The sequence below is a fragment of the Pelmatolapia mariae genome, linkage group LG5, assembly GCF_036321145.2.
Source record: "Pelmatolapia mariae isolate MD_Pm_ZW linkage group LG5, Pm_UMD_F_2, whole genome shotgun sequence".
NCBI lineage: Eukaryota > Metazoa > Chordata > Actinopteri > Cichliformes > Cichlidae > Pelmatolapia > Pelmatolapia mariae.
Window position 1 is genome coordinate 25,547,446 of NC_086231.1, and position 19,454 is coordinate 25,566,899.

The 19,454-nt window shown below is 39.8% G+C and overlaps 1 protein-coding gene across 7 annotated transcripts in view; it reads left to right on the top strand.

Annotated features, from left to right (window-relative positions):
- dlgap4b (discs, large (Drosophila) homolog-associated protein 4b) overlaps positions 1-19,454 on the top strand; it is a 113,784-nt gene that overhangs the window by 51,533 nt on the left and 42,797 nt on the right. For 3 of the 7 annotated variants that reach the window (XM_063474463.1, XM_063474468.1, XM_063474469.1), the window contains exon 3: positions 18,541-18,622. The exons of 1 other annotated variant lie outside the window; for it this stretch is intronic. The gene's annotated coding sequence lies outside the window, so the exon portion shown is untranslated. The remainder of the gene's footprint in view (positions 1-18,540; positions 18,623-19,454) is intronic. 3 more of the 7 variants (XM_063474464.1, XM_063474466.1, XM_063474465.1) reach the window with 3 other exon arrangements.

The following is a 19,454-nucleotide window of genomic DNA, read 5'->3' on the forward strand; positions in this document are numbered from 1 at the left end:
TCTGAAGTTCCCTCAAGATATTAGGTGTTAAGTACAGAATGCTCATCCTTCGTTGAGGTTATTGCTCCATAAATGAAGTATTACAGAGAGAGAGAGCGTGTCTCCTCCTATGCATATTAACACATGCACAGTAGCCAAAGAAATATTGAACTCAGACTGTGTAGTGATGTGTAAAGTGTAGTAGATTAGATTTAAAAGCCAAAGCATAAGTAATTCAAAATTATATAACATGTATTTTAATGTACAGCAAATAAAAACTTATTTATCTTGAGATGTAATACTTCCATTTGTCTTTTCATGATTCCTAATTTGTTTAGTGTTATGTAACCAGTTAAAACTGATCATACTCTTTGTATTTAATATTTCCAAATACTTCAGTAGTAGTATTTGGAAAAAGTGAACATGTATTAGTGAGAACATAGTGTTTGACACTGGCATGGAGAAGGTGGAGTAACTGGGTGAGACAGGGAGTATGAAAGACACACACGCACATATTCATATTCGTCTCTTGCCCACCGATGCCTTCCTGTTCCAGTAGCCCACTTCTCATCAGGGTGCCCTGGTTCCTCAACACCTGATGTGGATATTGTTGATCCAGGCAACGTCCGAGCCGGCATGCCTTCATGTTTATCTGTCTCGCTCATGTCTGCGGTAGGCTCGCTTAGCATGGGGCGTCTAGCCTTAGGACCCTTACTGGATACAGAATTGAACTTGCGATCCTCCGCTCCAAAGGCGTGTAGTCTAACCACTCGAGAAACTCGAGGGCTCAGAGAAGAGCTCGAGAAAACGTGGAGGGTGAAGGTAACAGTGGTCCCAGTGGTAATCGGAGCACTAGGTGCAGTGACTCCCAAACTAGTGGCTCCAGCAGATCCTGGGAACAACATTGGAGATCTCTGTCCAAAAGAGCGCAGTCCTAGGAACAGCTAAGATACTGCGCAGGACCCTCAAGCTCCCAGACCTCTGGTAGAGGACCCGAGCTTGAAGGATAGACCGCCCGCAGGGGCGAGCGGAGGTGTTGGGTCTGTTCCCACAAACCCCGCTAGTTCTAGAGACTTATTCATCATGAAAGAAAAACAAGGCAACAGCGTTCGATCGATTACTTGCGCAAGGGAGGCCTTTGGTCAAGAACCAGCTCTTGGAGCTCACGCTCCTAACCTGTCTCCAGCCCAAAGTCCTTCAAAGAGCAGCTTCCCTCGCAGCTATTTATTGACAAACTGTTACAGTTCACACAATAGTTTACAACACGTACCTCCCCTCTTAACCCCCCTTGGTTACAAAGACGAGGCACTGTGTGTGTTTGTGTGTGTGTGTGTGTGTGTGTATATGTGTAGGTAGGTGTGTGTGTGTGTGTGTGTGTGTGTGTGTGTGTGTGTGTGTATGTAGGTGCCCTCCTGCTGATCAAAGGGTCATAAACCCTAAAAGCAGGGGGAACATCCTTGGTCATAAAGAGGGTAGTCTCCCCCACACCCAATGTATGGTTTACCATAGGTAACACAGTGAAACCATACAAAGGGCAGGAAGCTCTACCAAACATCAAACAGACCTCCACAAGGATGTTCCCTGTGATAAAACACTTCAGCCTCACAGTTAAACAATGTAGAAATGGATGGCAAGCATAAAAATGACAAACATTTAAGAATCCACTCTAACAGGAGGATTTAAATTTATATATATATATATTTTTCTCCACTGTTTACCTATTTAGCAAGATAAAATTAATGAGATTGTGCTCACTACTATTACTGTTGTGAAACTATTACATTTAGCTGAAAATGACAAGTGGTGTAAAAATTCTTTAGACTATTCCTTTAGGAAAAGAAGCTAGAAAACACTGTAAAAATACCTCAGCACACATAAAACTGTGTTATTGCAAAATCATGCATAAAACATCAAAAGTTAAAAATAATTATTCTGCAGAAAATGTTCCCCATCAGTATTAAATGGATTAAAGTTGCTGCTGCACATGTTTAAGATTCATCTCATTTTATCGTCTTATTTCTAATAAATTTTTATAAATACTAAAATTCTTTTTAATGTCCAGCATCATACTCTGTAAATTATAGATTTATAGCGGGTGTCATTTAAGGACCATGTATGGATTTGTTTTGGAGACTGTTTTAGTCTCTAAAGCTCTTAAGGCCAAGCTATTGTTGCTCCCTTGTTGGTTAAGTTTTCTATACTGTGAGGGCTTGATTTTCATTTTCTCACACCTCTATGTCAAGAATAAGAATCTGACCTTTTATATGTACTGTGAATAACAATAATAAACAGACACAATTTAGAGCATCTGAACGTTTTTCTGTACAATAGTGTTTTTTAGGGCATTGTGCAGTTTGGCCACAATACCACTAACATCGGTTTGGTTAAGCACAAAATAGGCTTTAAGTTCACAACAGTCAGCCATCATAATGGTGTTTCTTGTGATATTACTATAATCTGTTTTTTGTTTTTATTTGGAACCCCCCTCTACACTGTTGTAGAAAGCTGAGGAAGTATATCCGCGAGGATGACTAGGAAAGGTAAAGCGACTAGCGTCACTGCAGCGCGTCACTGCTGTTTTCAGGAGACCCCTGGGACTGTGTCACAGATGTGGAAATAGAGATCTGGGGCACTGTTTGATTCAGCTTAGGCTTCTTCACTTAGAGAAACTATGATTAAACACACACCGGCACCACGTTGATGGCTGATTACAATATTGCTTGAAACCTGAAGGTTGACTGTTGTCATTTACCTTTTCCTTCGAGATAGTTCACGACCATACAGCAGCCTTTGAGCGTGTCAGTTATTGTGCCAGGTACTAAACTCTCTCAGACTCTGGTAAATGAGAACAAGAAGGTGCAAGGGTGTATAATCGCATAAATAGGATCACTTTGCAGTACATCCTGTGTCAGTTGCTTTGGTTTCTGTTTAGTTGAAATCTCCCACTTTCATGCATTAGTTTTACTTCTGGTCTGTTTTGTACACTAACATAACTAATTATCTAATTAGTCTTCCTATTTTATATAAAATACAGGCAGCTTGTTTTTTCCTGTTCCTGTTTTCCTTCTGAAAGGCGGTCTTATCAGTATCCTGGATTGTACAGCAGAGTAGATTCTATTCCTTGTGCTTTTTTTGCTAGTTTTCCACCTGTTTCGAGTAATGTCTTCTGTCCTATTTTTTTCTTCTCCAGTTCAGTTCACTATACATATATGTATATATATATGTATGTATATATATATATATATATATATATATAACAGAAGTGTAAGAAATGTCGGAGTTTTAATATCTGCTGATTTATTTCCTATTATATTTATTTTTCTGTATTATATTTATCTTCCTGTAACTTCTTCCATGGATAGTTTAATAAGACGACCACCCACTCTCGTCTGCACACATGGTAGTGATACTGCCTTACATTTGCAGGCAGCAAAGTGAGAAAGTTGGAGGGAAAAATGTTCAAAGTTGCATTAGTCACACACAAAGAACAGAGCCATCTGTACATCTGTATGCAGCACATATCTCTTTTTTATAACTCCGCTTGCAGTGATTGCTGGAAAAGTGCTACCAACTCTGTACAGTCACTGCATTCAATAAACCAATCACATAATTCCACAGATCCAATTTTAGGTTACTGATTACATTCCAAAGTTTACTGTAATTTTCCCCTGTGACTGGCATTTCATTTCTAATCACAGCATTTTCCTCTTTCCCTTTTTTTAAAATTAATTAATTTAACAATAACCTTTTCTGCAGATGTTAACAGATGACTGCTTAGTAATAGCAGCTACTAATCATTTCCAAGCCGTAAAATAATCCAAATAAACTGATTGTGGTTATTTCCTGTATGAAAAAATCTAAATATTCGTGGAGGAACACCCGCAGCATAGTTTGCGCACCATCCTGTTGCTGCTGACGTGAAGCAGATGTTTGTGCTAGTTCTCAAAGACTGACCAGATGTCTACTTCATGCTCATCTTTATTTGGAGGAAAAACACAAAGCAGACTGCAGGGCACACATGGACCATTTAGACACTATTACTCTGAGGGAAATCTTATTGAAGCCATTCTGTGTTTAGCCTAGATTCCTCTCCATGCCCTTCTGTCCCACTTTCTTCACTTAAAGTGGTTTACTGAAGCTACTTATTCTTTAGCATAATCACTGTGAAAATGGGAGGATAAATGTAATTGGATTGTTTATGAAATATTGAAGAAAAACGACTTTTTAAACTGCCAGATTTATTTGCAACTCTGCATGCTTTCTGTTCCAGGCATCTAAGTGAAGTGACCTCAGAGCTGTTGCCTGGTAGTGAAACATGGCAGGCTTCTGAAATGGCCATGCATATATTCAGAAGCTAATCTTAGAAATGTTAAAATTCCATCCTCCCTGCAGTGATTTCTTTGGGATCGGTAGCTGTTACGGCATGTGGCTAGCAAACCCCTTCAAATCACCACCACTAGGAAAATGAAAAGAGTGTTAATGCTCAGTTTAAAATAAAAACCTGTCAGGTAAGCTACTCTGTTGCTGCAAGCTAATATAAATGGTAGAAACAGCATTAATAAAAGCTGATGAACACACATGCTGCACTCCTGCTGTCTTGCTGTCTTAACATGCTGTTGTTCCAGCTCAGTAAATGCAGCACTCTGCTGTCAGTCTGAGTGGTCTTTCTTTATCTGTGAGCTTCCCATGGGCTTTTACAGTAGGCCAGTCTGTTCTTGTCCTACTTTCCAGCGTTCCCGTCCTCCCTCCTTGTTGTCTGCTGAATATGACGTGCTTGCTCTCCTTTCGCTGACCTCTCTGAGGTATCAAACATAAGCGCCAGTAGCTGTAGAGATATAGGGTGGCTAGGTATGCGTCCATCCATCTTGTTTGCCTCTATGAAATTCAATTCTCTCCTCTTGTGCACGCATCTCCACAGACACTCATCCATCTTTTGCTTCCCATAACTCTGCGCCGTCTTGCCAGGAGGTGCGAGCATGTCATTTGTTTCAGTTAGGGCTTTATCCCTCCCCCCTCCCTACTTTTTTCTGTACTCCATTCTCTCTCTTTAAATAGCCATGCCACTGGCCTGTAGCTCACAAAGGGCCCGGTGACGCTATGTCCATTGTAACAACATCACACTGGCAGGAAAAGAATGAGATTTGAGCTTTTGCCGTCAGCAGCTGCTCTAAACCAATAAACAGGATGTTAAATTGAGAATCAAGGCCATAGCCAGGTTGTTGGCAGTACCTTTGGCCATAATCCAAGAAGCAGTAATAGCATCATTGGTAATGCTATAGGTATCAACGGGCTGTAATTGAATGTGGCTTATTGAGTTACACATATGAATCTATGTCTCTTGGAAGGCGCCTCCTGTGGTTTACCCCACAATAATGACAGCAGAGAGTTTAATAAAAGCTACAGCAATTTAATGGTGGGTAACTGCAAGAATAATGGAATATATCTGGTGTCACGTTGCATCATTGTTTTCAGTGATATAATAGCATCCACACATTGTTTTATATGCTGAATCACTGCTGTTTTTATTGCATACTCCTCAAACGGCATCAAAAACAATCTTGTTATCAGTAGCACCGCACACTCACACAGCGGTCGGTCTGATGTGAATACTTGTTAACCTGAGGCGCACGCACCATTATCCACATTGCCATTCAGCAACCTTGCTGAGAGGCAGAGCGGGCACATTGTTCTCTTGTAGCTTCTCTGACAAGAATTTGCCTTGGTTGTTTACAGAGTTTGGCTGTAAGCTTTTACCTGTTGTTGCACTGCTGTACTTGCCAACAAGGTTACTTAATGTCTTAAGCATGACATACAGTAGCTGTCACTGTGTCTGTCAGCCTCCACCTTTGTGTTGCTCGTACTAACATACCTCCAGGAATAGCGCTATTGCTCTGTCGGTCCATCAGTCCACCTCTGTGGTTCAGCTTAAACATCGGGGTCCATTTATTCTGAGCAGGAGCCTTGCGTTTCCTCTGGCAGTGTATGTCAAAAGGTGTTTGATTTTTAACCAAGTACTGAATGGATTGCCATCACAATCAGCAACATTTTGTATGTTGTGTTTCTATGTTAACATTTAACTTTTTCATTTTCATTCAGTGCAACCATCAAATTAAAATGACACTAATGACATTTCCACTGGAGGGTAGATTTCTGGCTAAGAATAGGACCTTGAGCAGTAACTACATACTACAGTAAGGATGATCAGTGAGATACAGTGTGTCTGTCTAACCACATTTGACAGAAATCTGTGCTTTTTTCTGTTGTTTTTTCATTTTTACTGCATGGATTACATCTAAGATGCGAGGATAGCGACCTGAAGTATGTAAGAAGCAGAATGAAATAATACAAAAAGTGCAGGATCATGTTTGCCAAACAGAGAAGGTCCAAAAATCAGTATTATACTTTCCCTTTGTTGTTAAAATGAACAGCTGTACAATTGATTGCACTCATCCTTTTAAATAATAGCATGAGATGGTTCCATTTCCTAGTCTAAAACATCTGCTAATGGGTCACAGTTCACACTTGTGTTAGTTTCAGTAGAAACATTTTTTTTCTAGAGACGGGAAGGAAAAGGGGGAATTAATTAGAAAAACACTGAGTGCATGCAAACATCTGCTATGCTCTTGTTAGTGTTTATGAGCCATGTGGTTCCATTTGGTTATGAATCATGTGATGCTATTGGTAAAGGTGTGTAGGCTCGCGAGCAAATGTCAGATTGCATGTTTCTAGGTTATATTTGCATAATGCATTTTGGAAGAGGTATGTGGCGCTATATCTTATGAGAGTGTTGTACTCAAATAGACACAGGTCAGCAGTAAGGGTATTCCATTTTCTACAGAGTTGTCTGGAAGAAAAATGTATTTTTAATGAAAGAATGTTTGGATGACTTGTGACAAATTGGTCCAATATTTACTTTGGCTCTATCTGATAGAGTCTGTTGGAGTTTGTGATCAGGTTCACTTCTCTGCTTGAAGTAATAAACTCAGGATCTGCCACTGTAGCAGTGGAAAGAGGTGGGGGAGTTGCAAAACGAAGCTAGCAAAGTAAAAAGACTCCTCACTGTCTCAGGTTGTTTCCCAAACGTCTCAGATCCTTAAAACTGACAGGAAGGGTTCGTGCAGCTTCACTCTAGATGGGAAAACTGGAATCCTATAAGTGATAGCTTCAGAGTTGTACTTTCAGGTCTAAATAAGTAACTAACTTTTGCAGCCATTTCTGGAAAAAAATACAGATGAGATGAGAAGGTATGACTGCTAGAAATCAATTGTTTTCAGGTTTAAGCAGATTTTTAAACTGTGACATCTTTTAAAAGATGAAGAAGATCTAAAGTTCTCACATTTATTTAAAAAATTACCAATTATGAGAAAAGTGGACTAAAACTGGACTATAAACCCTGGATGGTGTGCAGTTTGTTGTACAGTTGAAGTGCGTGAGCTGCCAGAGGGCACACAGAAACCTGGCTATAAGGTTATTAACGAGGGTCAATGATGAATGTCGGCTTTGTTGGAAAAATGTTAACAAAGACTGTAATTTAGTTTATTAAACACTTGCAGCTTCATAGGAACTTCATACGCACATATTCATGCAGTGGGCAGAGCAACAATAATTAATAATCTAACTATAGTACCAGTGAAATGAACTGTTGACTGGTGCAGATAAGATCCATAAAGATCAAACAGAAAATCACACACAGGTGAGATCTCACACACAGAGTTGTGTCGTTACTCGTAAAAACCGAGAGCATATTGAGGGGCAATTCTGAATGTTATATATGAAAACATATAAAACAACATTTATGTAGCTGATATGGCATAACTCAGTCATGTTATCACATTTGTGCACGGGGAATTATGTATTGCAAGAAGCAATGAAAACATGATTGATTGTGACTTCAGTTATTTTTCTGTAGCCTCATAGAGCCAATAGCTCTAAGCTGTTTGTAGCATTAACAGTGCAAACATACAAAGATTTTTACACAGATGCAGAATTTTTTTTTGATTTATCCAGTATTTCTGGCATCGAAAACTCTTTGTTGAGACTTGGCATGTCTGTGCTACATGGGAGTTCACCCCAAACCTGCTATTCTCTCCTATGTGAGAGGTTTATCCAGGGCAATCAGACTATTGAAAGTAGATTTTGCACGCTATTATAAAAATTAAAAATACATTGGAAGATATCCTCTTCAAACACTGGCATTCATTTAAGTGAATCTTTCATTGAACACTTCTGAAACAAATAATCCTGCAAAATCACACGTACACACATTCATTTGGAAAACACAAGCACAAACTTGTGAATCTCAGAGATGAAAATAAGTGGAAGTCTAAATTTTAAGGGTTTTTAATACCATCTTAGCACCCTCGATCACACAATTTCAAGTACGTACTTAACAGTCTTGTTACTACTTAATACTTATACACTGATGTAAATGAGCTCTTAAAACACTCTGAAGAAATGTCATGTTCATTCCAAGCTAGCTCCATACTCACCCCCTCTGCTATGCTGCTCTCACTCTCCATCTGTCAGTGGAGCCCTATACACTTGTCATCTGTGTTGATCTGCATGTGCTCGTTTTCATGTACGTACGTGGTTGGTAAACCACATGCATGAGGCTGCATTTCCCGTCGTCTGTCTTCAGCTTCTTAACATTGCCTTATTGCTGCAGTCTGAGAGAGACGGACATTCAGGAAGGAAGACGGGTGCTTTCTGAGTTCCTGCCTTTTTTTGTCCTGCGTCTGAGTCTGTGTTAACGTGCCAGTGTGTGTCCTGGGGTTCATGTTTCTGTGTAATTGCGTACGTGTGTCGCTGTGTATGTTTCTTGTGCATTTTGGTTCCATGGTGTATGCATCCATTCAGTGTGTGTGTGTGCATCTGTGTATCTGTGTGTGTCTATTAGCTGAAGGCAGTGCCTCGTCCTCTCTTGAGCCAGGTCCTGCAGAGTTAGCATGCTGCTTTCACAGTCAGCCTGCATTTTATCAGCAGTCTCCATTTATACCGTCTGCCACTCGACAGTCCACAGCTGAAACATAGTAGATGGATTCTCTTGCTTCCAGTATGTGCCACTGAGGGCAGCTTAGTGTGGACTATATTTAATGTTCAGTCGTATTAGAAAACAAACACCAGGGTCTTTCATTTTCAAAAACACACAGAGTTACTTACAACTGTAATAAGGGTATTTACCAGCAGGTCCTTAGGTGTTTGTGGCGTGTACTGATTAAACAGACCCATATGTAGCTTGTATGTCAATGGAATACATAATGCAATGCATTTTTATATTGCAACATGAAACCTAAAAACCAATGCAAAAGCATATATTTACTGGCAGAGAGAGCTTTCCAAGCTTTAACAGAGCATATGAGACCAGGGATTGGTGTTTCCAAGCTCATCTATTTTTAATTAGGGGTTTCTCTATTTGATTTGGATAGCTAATTGATGGTCAGGTAACATTTAATTCATGGAAATAAAAAGGAACCAACTTTGTTGTCAACAACCACTTTCCTCTGGAGGTTCCATTAGATTAAAGTCATAAGCTTCTCATTATAATGATCCAGGCAAAGTAAATGTTTTTCTTCTCCATTATATCCATGGGTCTTCTCTGTGATCTTCCTCTTTTCCATCTGCAACATCCTGTGCGCTATCCTTCCTCAGCACATGTCCAAACCATCTCATCCTACCCTCTCTAACTTTGTCTCCAAACTGATCAAACCTGAGCTGACCCTCTGATTTCTAATCTTGTCCATTCTGGTTACTCCCAATAAAATCTGTGCATTTTCTGCTCTGCTACCTCAAGCTCCATCTCCTGTCTTCTGTCAGTGTTGCCATACACCATAGTAGGTCTCACCATCGTGTAAACCTTCACTTTCAGTGTTGAGGCTTTGGTTTAGTCACAATAAATAAATAAGCTGTGCAAGTTCAATAAAGATTTTTTTTTTACTTTCTCGAAGAATGAAATCAATATATCAAATAAGTAGTGCCTTTCCACTGCACTGCACAGCGAGGCAAAGTTGTTTACCCAGTGCTCTAATGAAGTTCATCTAAATGTCTGATAAAAACATTGAATTTGCAATGTCTTCTTCACGAAAAATATGCAGTCATTTTGCCAGAGGAAAGCTTTTAGTGTGCATTAGCACTAACTTAACACAGGTTTGGTACAAATAAGATGTCAAAATAAGAATTATGCATGTGTGAATGGGGGAGGCAGGAGTGAAAAATAAACTTCAAACCACAGAGCTTCGAGTAGAGCCCATAATAGTATTGAAATTATGACATCGAGAGGCTTTTAAAAACAATTTTTTTGTCTGGGGGAGGGCAGCTCATTAATGAGACCATGGCTGAGCTGAGATTGGTTCTGCCACCTCAGCATAACTTTTATACTCGATTCTTCTACTAATATCTGGCTTTTCATTTTGAGAAGTTGAAGAGATTGTAGGTGAAATTTTAACATTATGACCACCTTTCTGATATCGTGTTAGTCCCTCTTTTCTGCCAAAGCAGCTCTGATCTGTTGAGGCACGGATTCCATTCCCTGAAGGTCCGCTGTGTTATCTGGCTCCAAGATGCCCCCAAGGATTGGATTTGTTTGTACAGCAAATCCCATAGATGGGAATTGGATTGAGATCTGGGGAGGCCAAGTAAGCGCCTCAAACTCATTGTTGTGCTTCTCAAATATTTCCTGAACCATTTTTGCTTTGGGGCAGGGCGCGTTAGCCACAGACATCAGGGAATACCATTTCTATAAAAAGGTTACATGGTCTATAACAAGACTTAGGTGGGTAGTGTGCGTCAAAGGACCCAAGGTTTCCAGCTGAAGAATTCCAAAACGGCCACACTGCCTCAGACGGTTTGCCTCTTCCCATAGTGCATTCTGATATCAGCTCTTCCCCAGATAAGCAATGCGCACACATCCAGCCATCCACTTGACGTAGAAGAAAACGTGATTCATCAGACCAGGCCACCTTCTTCCTCCGTGGTTCAGTTCTGATGCTCATGCATCCATTATTGGCACTTTCAGCGGTGGACTGTGGTCAACAAGGACACCCTGACTGGTCTGTGGTTATCCAGCCCCATACACAGCAAACTCCGATGGACTGTGCATTCCGACACCTTTCTATCAGAACCAGCATTAACTTTTTTGGTGATTTCAGTTTCAGTAGCTCTTCTGTCGATCGGACCATACGGGCCAGCCTTCACTTGCCATGTGTGTGTCTCAGTGAGCCTTGACCATGTCGTTGTTCATCACTGTTGCTTCCTTGGACCACCTTCAAAAAATAATGACGGAGATGTTCTGAGTCTCTAACTATCACAGTTGGGCTGTTGTCGGACTTCCTGAAAAATTTACACCTGCTCATTTTTCCTGCTTCATACATACCTTGTGGACAAAATGCTCCCTAATATATCGCAGCCACTAACAGTTGGCTTGATGAAGAAATAATCAGTGTTATTAACTTAATCTGTCAGTGGTCATAAGGTCATGGCTGATCGGTGTAGAACTATAATTTTGCTTTTAGTTGTTTTTTATTTATTTTCGGAAGCGTTTGAGTTCAGTCATCCTGCTCTGGATACATATTTTGTAGATGGCACGTTTGAAAAAATTGAGAGCAATTTTTTGAAGTAAATTGGTGCTGCTGTAATCAAGTACTTATGTGGTAACCCAAAATCAAATTAAAAAAAACTAAAGGGGAAGACCAATTGATCTTTGTCTAGTGCCCATACTACATTCCCTGTAGACCTAATGTTTTATATGGAAGTTATTGGAACCCAACTGAAAACTCATTAAACTTCAAGAGCAGAAACTTGGCATCCGCTAAAGCAATTTGATTTTCAACTTATTCATGTGTGCAACTTTTTAGCTCATAGGATAGCCTGAGCGGCTGTTTTTCCAGCACTTTCTCTCCCTCGTTTTTTCTGTATTCCACCCCCTCGCTCGGAGCATGGAAGCAGCGAAGTTCAAAGAATGAATATGAAAAAAATATGTTAGTGCGCAAACATTTTTTCATACACTGCAGAGCACTGGAGTTCTGTACTTTCACTGAAATCAAGTAGCTTGTATGAGCACCAAATATTCTAAATGGACCTATGTTCAAGTTGAAGAATGTTTTGACTTTGCCCAGTAAAGAGAGAATGTGAAATCACCCTTTTACAAAGAATCTGTCTTGTTTTTTCAGTGTTGTGTACATTCTGCCTCTGTGTAACTTTAAATCTGAAAACTCTAGTGGTTAAAAATTGTTCACATGTTTCCCAGTTATGCTGCTCAGTGGGTCTTACTGAACCCCATAATAATAAAAGTAATACCTTTTATGGTGTCTCTGATATCCCCGCGTTGGTACTGTTCCTGCATCATTACAATAATTAGTTTTTTTGCTTATATAAAACTCTCTTCTGGAACAAGTGGTAAGCATTTAAAGTGTTTTCTTTATTAATTTATATAATAGACCATATGATCAAGTTTGCTTTGCTGTTAGCCAAATATAGGTTACATGTTGGTTTGCTAGTCATAGTTTTTAATAGCATTAGCCGTCTTCTTGGCTAATGCTAACTGAGTGGCAAAGTGACTGGTCAGTTGCAAAATGTTGATCCTGGACAGACATTATGATGATATATGAACAACACCAACACGTGGATATCAGATCGTGTTGTCTTTTATACCTACAGTAATGTTTTTTTTTCCTACACAATTCCCAGATTGTTACCCACGATGTGTCCCTTGTGTACCAGCTAAAAAACTGTCAGCAGGACAGCATCTCTTAACTCAGAGACTTGAAATGCTAAATACAAGGACATCTTTTTAGGAATAACTTTCAAGAATATACCAGCTTTTTAGTCTCCAAATTTTGATTAGCTTTATTGACAATCTGTTAATCATAACTTTTCATGAATCAGAGGATGTCAGAGGGTAATTGTTTTCAAAGCTGTCTTTGCATACAGCCGCAAGGCAGGATTACAAAAATGTCTTTATTTCACCTGGATAAGATATTCAGAAAGGTCATTTTTTTAAATTCAGCAATAAATAATGATGTGCAGATAATGTTGGCACATGTTTTATATGCACTCACATACCTCGCTCTCGCACCAGGGGCAAACACACATACACACTCCTTTAATTATTGCAGAGATCACATTTAATCCAGTTGCCGGATCTGCTGCCAGCTACTGAGTCATTAGAATAATTATATCACACAGAGATTTTGCGAATGAGCGTGTGACTCTTTCCAAAAGCGTTGTCACACCGCCTCACTTTTTGGGATTTATCTTCAGTCACACTTAAGTTGCCTCCCATCTGCTCATTGAATACTACAAATTGTATAAGTGTCCTAATCCTGATCCTCCTCCTCGTCATCTTTAACGAAATGCCTCAACAGATTTCTTAAAGACACTCACACGTCTTGGCCTTTTCATCAGTCTTTTCCTCTTTAGCGTACGTCTTTTTGAAACATTTATGTTACTGGGTGGACAACCATGAAGGAGTCAGAGCCTTTGAATAATTAGTGTGGTTGATAATGACACTTAGAACTGGAATTTCAGACTTAGAATAGTTTTTTGCACTTTTCAAAGACATATTGACAAAATTTTTCACATTAATTATCATGTATGTATAAAGTTGCAATAAAGTAGATATAAAAAAACAAGGTGGTCATCATGGTGACAAGAGATTGAAGAATATTACATTTCATGCGTAATTGCGCATAATATTATGCTTCTTAACCTTCCTTTGCAAATTTTCTTAAGTATGCATTTGTTAGGTATTTTCCTGGCACTGAACAAATGTACATCCAGGCTCGAAATTGCATTTGGTTTGCATTTAAACTTGCTCGGGCGATACATTATTGCAAATTTTCTTTCTTTAGGCACACATGCATGCAATATTCACAATAAAATACTCAAAAAGATCAATCACTTCCAAAACAGCAACTTAACTAATGTTACACCAATATGGCATCTGTACCAGTCAGGGTCTAACACTGGTAAGTGGTGTGAACGCTTTTAGTTGTTGTTATTCTTATTATTAGCAGTAGTGTTAGTATTAATGTTATTGTTTCTGTTTTGCAATTTTAGCATACAAGCACATCAATGTACTTACCTGTATCTGCTCAAATCTATAGCCTCGATCTCTGAGTCATTTCAAGGCCCGACACTTTAATATATCAGTGTCCTTAAGGTTTTGTCTTTACAACCCAATTTTCCCAGTTATTTTTAGGCATAATTTATAAACTGGTTCAGGTTTTGATTAAATATAAATAAGCATGTTGTAACTCATGTGTCTGTGCACTTTTTCCAAGGATTAAACTTCATCAGATGAGTGCCTAAAGAGAGCTATGATTGTATTAATGTAAAACAGCTGTGATTACATTTCCCTCAACAGATATTTGCTGTTTTAGTTCAGGTATATAGAAATATAATTTCTAACAACCAGGGTTGTTATACAGGCCTTAACCCGAATCATAATTAAATACCGGCTGGATATTGCCAGTGCACAAATGAATCAAATTATGTTCATTGAGCCACTCAAAATACACCAAACATATGATGGTTTATTTAACACTAGCATATGTCTGGTGTTAAATACCAGTAACTGTCGTTTAGTGCGATTTCATGTCCTCACGATTTAAACATCATCACAGATTTTTTTTTTAAATTTGGCTCGAACGTTTGCCTGAGTACACTGACTGTCAGTGAAAGTTCCAAATTTACACTGACCTCATAAAATGTAATAGAAAGTATTAGCATTAGTGCATATGTGGACAGACGTGGATATTAATTGCAACTTTATTAAGACAAATATGGGATGAACTGGAGCATTTGAAGTGACTTGCATCTGGATTCAAAGTTAGAATCTGGTGTGTCCTACCTCTATGAGCTGCTGCTTCTGCTTTTGGTTTTATGCAGATGGGGAAAAAGTGGATTCAGAATGTGCTGGGTAACTGGAAATTTCAGCTGTATTGCAACAGATCAACAAGAAGTAGTTATATTTCAAAAAGAGCGGTAACACAGCAATAACCTTTCTTGTTCTTTAGCAGTCTCTCTGGGTTGCAAGGGAAACTTTGTAGAGCTCCCTAACTTCCACTTCAGACCACAATGAGAGTCAAGAGCACTTAAAGAGGTCTTTACAGGCCAGCGTTTATATGTAGTTCAATAGTATAGTGTAGTGTGTTCATGTGCACCTGCTTGTGCATGTACTAAAACATGTATGCCAAAGCTTCACTGAAACACACAGCAGAAATACCTGATAACAAACTGTTTTAAGTATAATCCATGTTTTAGCTGTCATGAGACGTGGTGACATTCCTCAGAGGCTTATATTGATGTGATAGCATCTCACAGTTGCTGCAGTTTTGTCGACTTCACATCCATGATGCAAATATCCTGTTCCACCACATCCCAAAGGTGCTCTGTTGGATTGAGATCGGGTGATTGTGGCAGCCATTTGAGTACAATAAACTCTCATGTGCAAGAAACCAGTTTGCACTCGGTTTGGTCTTCTGCTGCTGTAGCCCATCTGTTTAAAGGTTTGATGTGTTGATGTGTTCAGAAATCCTCTTTTGCATACCTTGGTTATAACAAGGGGGCATTTGAGTTACTATTGCCCTCCTGGCCTCCTCTGACCTCTGGCATCAAAAGGCAACCGGGGTATTTTCTGTTTTTCACACCATTCTCTGCAAATGTCAGAGACGCTTGCTGATCTACTGGGATTTTCCTGCACAGTTCCTGAAATTTCCCAAAGCAGATATTTATAATGCATTCCATAAATGAAGAGCCTAATCAGCAGATCCCTCCAGCCTGACGCCTCAATCGGTTTTCTAATCTCATTTCTAATTTATCTCACTCTGGCCCCCAACAAACCCGGTGCTGTGAAGTGCATTTTGACATTAATCCTTCAAATTTGCAGTGGGCAGTGAAGCAAGGCCAGAGTGGTTTGGCATGAATCCCATTCACAATTCAATGCATAAAACACCATAAAGTTCATTTGTCTTCCATTCAAGTTCATCTGTGCTCTGTGAATGGTTTTAAAGTTGTGTAGATGTGTCTGTTCTTTCAGTGAGTTGAAGAAGGATGCATGTGGGTGCACATGGGAAACATGAAGAAGAATCAGCTTTGCCATAAACATTAGTTGTAGGTACATTTTTTACTCTGTGTCAAAATAACTGCGATCCATACTGGTGATTGTTCTTGTTAGGGGCCAGGTTTGGTTATGTTCTTGTTCTTGCCATTTAGATTCTTTTGAATAACACTTTACAGCCAATACGAGATGACCTTTAACACTGTTAAGAGGTGTGTGTGTGTGTGTGTGTATGTGTGTTTGCATCTTTGCAATTTTTCTTGACATTTTATCAGAAAAGGTCACAGCACTTTTGAGTTTTGTGTTTGTTGATTCTGTCCCGAAAATCAAAGCTAACCTCTGTGTGTGTTTTTTTCTTACATATTTCACAATGATTGTGGATGTTCAAGGCCCAATGCTGTGTCTATAGCCATTTCTGAGTTGTGGTTTAGGAACATGGCATTTTCTATAAGGGTCCACCTCTGAATGTGGCTGAAGGGCAGCCTGCTGTATCATGTTATTGATGCCAGCAACAGGGACACTCCCATACTGTCAAAAAACTTTAAACTCATCCATTAGTTTGATAATCTGCTCAGAAATAACTTTGTTTTTTTCTTGCCATTTTGACATTGCCTTAATAGGTTCTACTATTTTTCTGCTACTTAGCGGTATGATAAGATGTTGAGATTGTCAGGGGTCACCACTAACATTGTTTTGCCCATAGAAATATGTAACACTTTGAGGTTACAGGAAGGAAACCAGCTCAGTTAGTTCACGGTTCCGTGCATTCAAATGTCTGAAAGAATTACAGTTTACGTGTGCAAAAAGGCATTGTGGCTAAGAAAACATAACTCTTTTGATCAACAGAGTTATGATATTACACCACCTCAATTCTGAATATTAAAGTCATTTGTCAATGTTTTAATTTAAAATAACTACTGTTTCCTCACAGAACTGTTGTCGCACTGATAGAAATGCAGATGTGGCATGCATTTCTCTCTAAAACTTACCCACATAGTATAAGTTGCCAGAAATTTATTACAAGTGCTGTCAGCGTTATCTCGTTAAAATGACGTTAACACCATAACCGCATTAACGCCGCAAATCTCCGTTATTGAGTTGACAAGGATCGCCCCGTGCATGGGGCTGGACGGCACTAACGCATTAACGAGCTAACCGCACTTATGCATTGACGCCGTGCAGCCCCACGCACGGCACGTCAATGCGGTTATGGTGTTTTATTGAGATTAACACTGACAGCACTATTTATTACATAAATTTGCAGGAGTTTTCACTTGAGTGGGTCACCAGATTTAAAATTGCTCAAACAGGGTATTTTGAATTTTAATTACCCTCATCTATTTTAAACAATAACCTACTCTCATCAGTTCTGACTGACAGCTCATTTATATATATATTTATGTCTAAACTCCGCTGTTGTCTTTAAACCTGCACGAAAGATCTTATGGGCGGGTTTTGTATCTTCGTTTGCATTGAATGCTTGCGTTGTTTGTGTGGCATCCACACTCTTTGTTTGCTTCCCACATGAATGCGTAAAAACATCAAAGAGAATATTTTCGAAAGTTGTCATACTTCAGGATGAAGCCTTGGCATGACACACTCTGCACACTGAATACTAACACCAAGGTTGTGCCCTTCTACTCACTGTATATTTTAGTCCTTGTGGCATTGATGAACAAAGCCTTCTTTTCACTGAAGTCCTGAGGAGAAGCTCAATCCATAATGCAAAATAAGAGTTCTGGGATGCCGTTTGATGCCTGACCTTCGAGGGTGGTTCTCCCAGGATTTTAGATGGCACTTGTCAAAGTGTGGACCTTTTGTACTTTCCGGTGAGAAGCCTGAACTCCTTCTCTTCTTTTCCTAACTAAGGCAACATGAAATTAAAAAGAAAGCTGTCCACATAGAGACTTTTTTTGTCCAAGCACTGATCATACTCCTCTGTGTGGAGTCTATTATATCACAGAGTCCACACAGGACAAAACAGTGAGTGGACGACTGCTTTGAAAGGCCTGGGGTCAAAAGATTTGTGATCCCACGCTGCCATCGTTTCTGTAACACTGCAGGTGTTATAAAACCAGCCGGAATATGAATGAGTGGGAGATTGCCATGATTGAAATGTCCTAAAGCAACTCTGTGCCTTTGTAATATCCTCCAAGGTGTGGGAGAGGCAAAAGAGAGCGAAAGTAGGACACTCAGGCGTAAAGCAGAGACAACAAGGTGGAGCTGCTTGCTACTTTGCTGGCCTGAGCCTGCATACAAGTTGCCCTCAGGCACTGATTCACAATCAGTATATTTTGTCCTGATTTGCAATGCTGCATGGCAAAGCCTTATCCTCAGCTCCGTGTGCTCCCCGTGTGTATAATATGTGTGTGTGTGTGTGTTTGTGTAGGTGTCTGTCGCAAAACAGCTTAGGTTTTCTTGTCACTTAACAAGGAAAGCATGACATGATTATATGAGTTCATAACACACAGAAATGTTGAAACACTGTTTCTTTGTATATCTTCCAGAAGAGCTCCCCCAACTCAGATCGAGGCTTCTGAGAAATGAGCTGCCAATGTAAGTCCCTTGGCTGACCTCAGCGCTTCGCTGGTAATGTTGCTTTTAAATTAATTAAACTGACTGAAAGTTATAATTGAGTACACAAACACTCATGCATGCACAGAGTCACAACCTTGTACCCCAAACCTTTCCCTCACTTCACCTCAGTAACCATCAGGGACAGGGTTTGCCACTGACATACACTAATTTATTAGCAGCTAATTGCTATCCCTTGCAGACATTCTGGTGGGACATCAAAGGATGACACTCCTCAGGAGAAACGATTGAAATTCAAATTTCAAACAATACCCTTTCCCTCTGTATCGTGCTACGGACTCGCCGCCTTTGGTTTTAGTTTGTCATCCCAAGTGCATGGAAGGCTTAAGGCTCTATCAATAATGGATGAGGATTTGAGACTTTACAGTGGGTTTTCCAGGAGATTCGGTGCTTCCATTTAAAGCCCTGCAAGACTGGCACTCTGTATACCTGGAAACTGCTGTTGTCGCTTTGAAGCAGTTCTTGAGGCAGTATAGTCGCTCAGTGCTGCTTACAGAAAAAGATAAGAAGCTGTAACTTTCAGAGAAGCACCGCAGCTGTACACATGGGATTTTAGGGTGAAGTCTATGCTGCGGTCTTTCATAGTGCATTCCCTTCTAAAAGCATGCTGTAGCAAGCTCAGGCCCACACAACAAAAGCACTCCAAAACGTCCCATTTGTATCATATTATGACCCAGTGTGAACTGCAGCCTGTTTTCTGTTCTTAGCTGACAGGAGTGGCACCCAGTGTGGTCTTTTGTTTCGAGGTTTGACTCAAGACTAGATAACAAAGACACTGCAAAAGCATCGCGTTTGTGTCATATTATCCTGTAAACATTGTAATGTT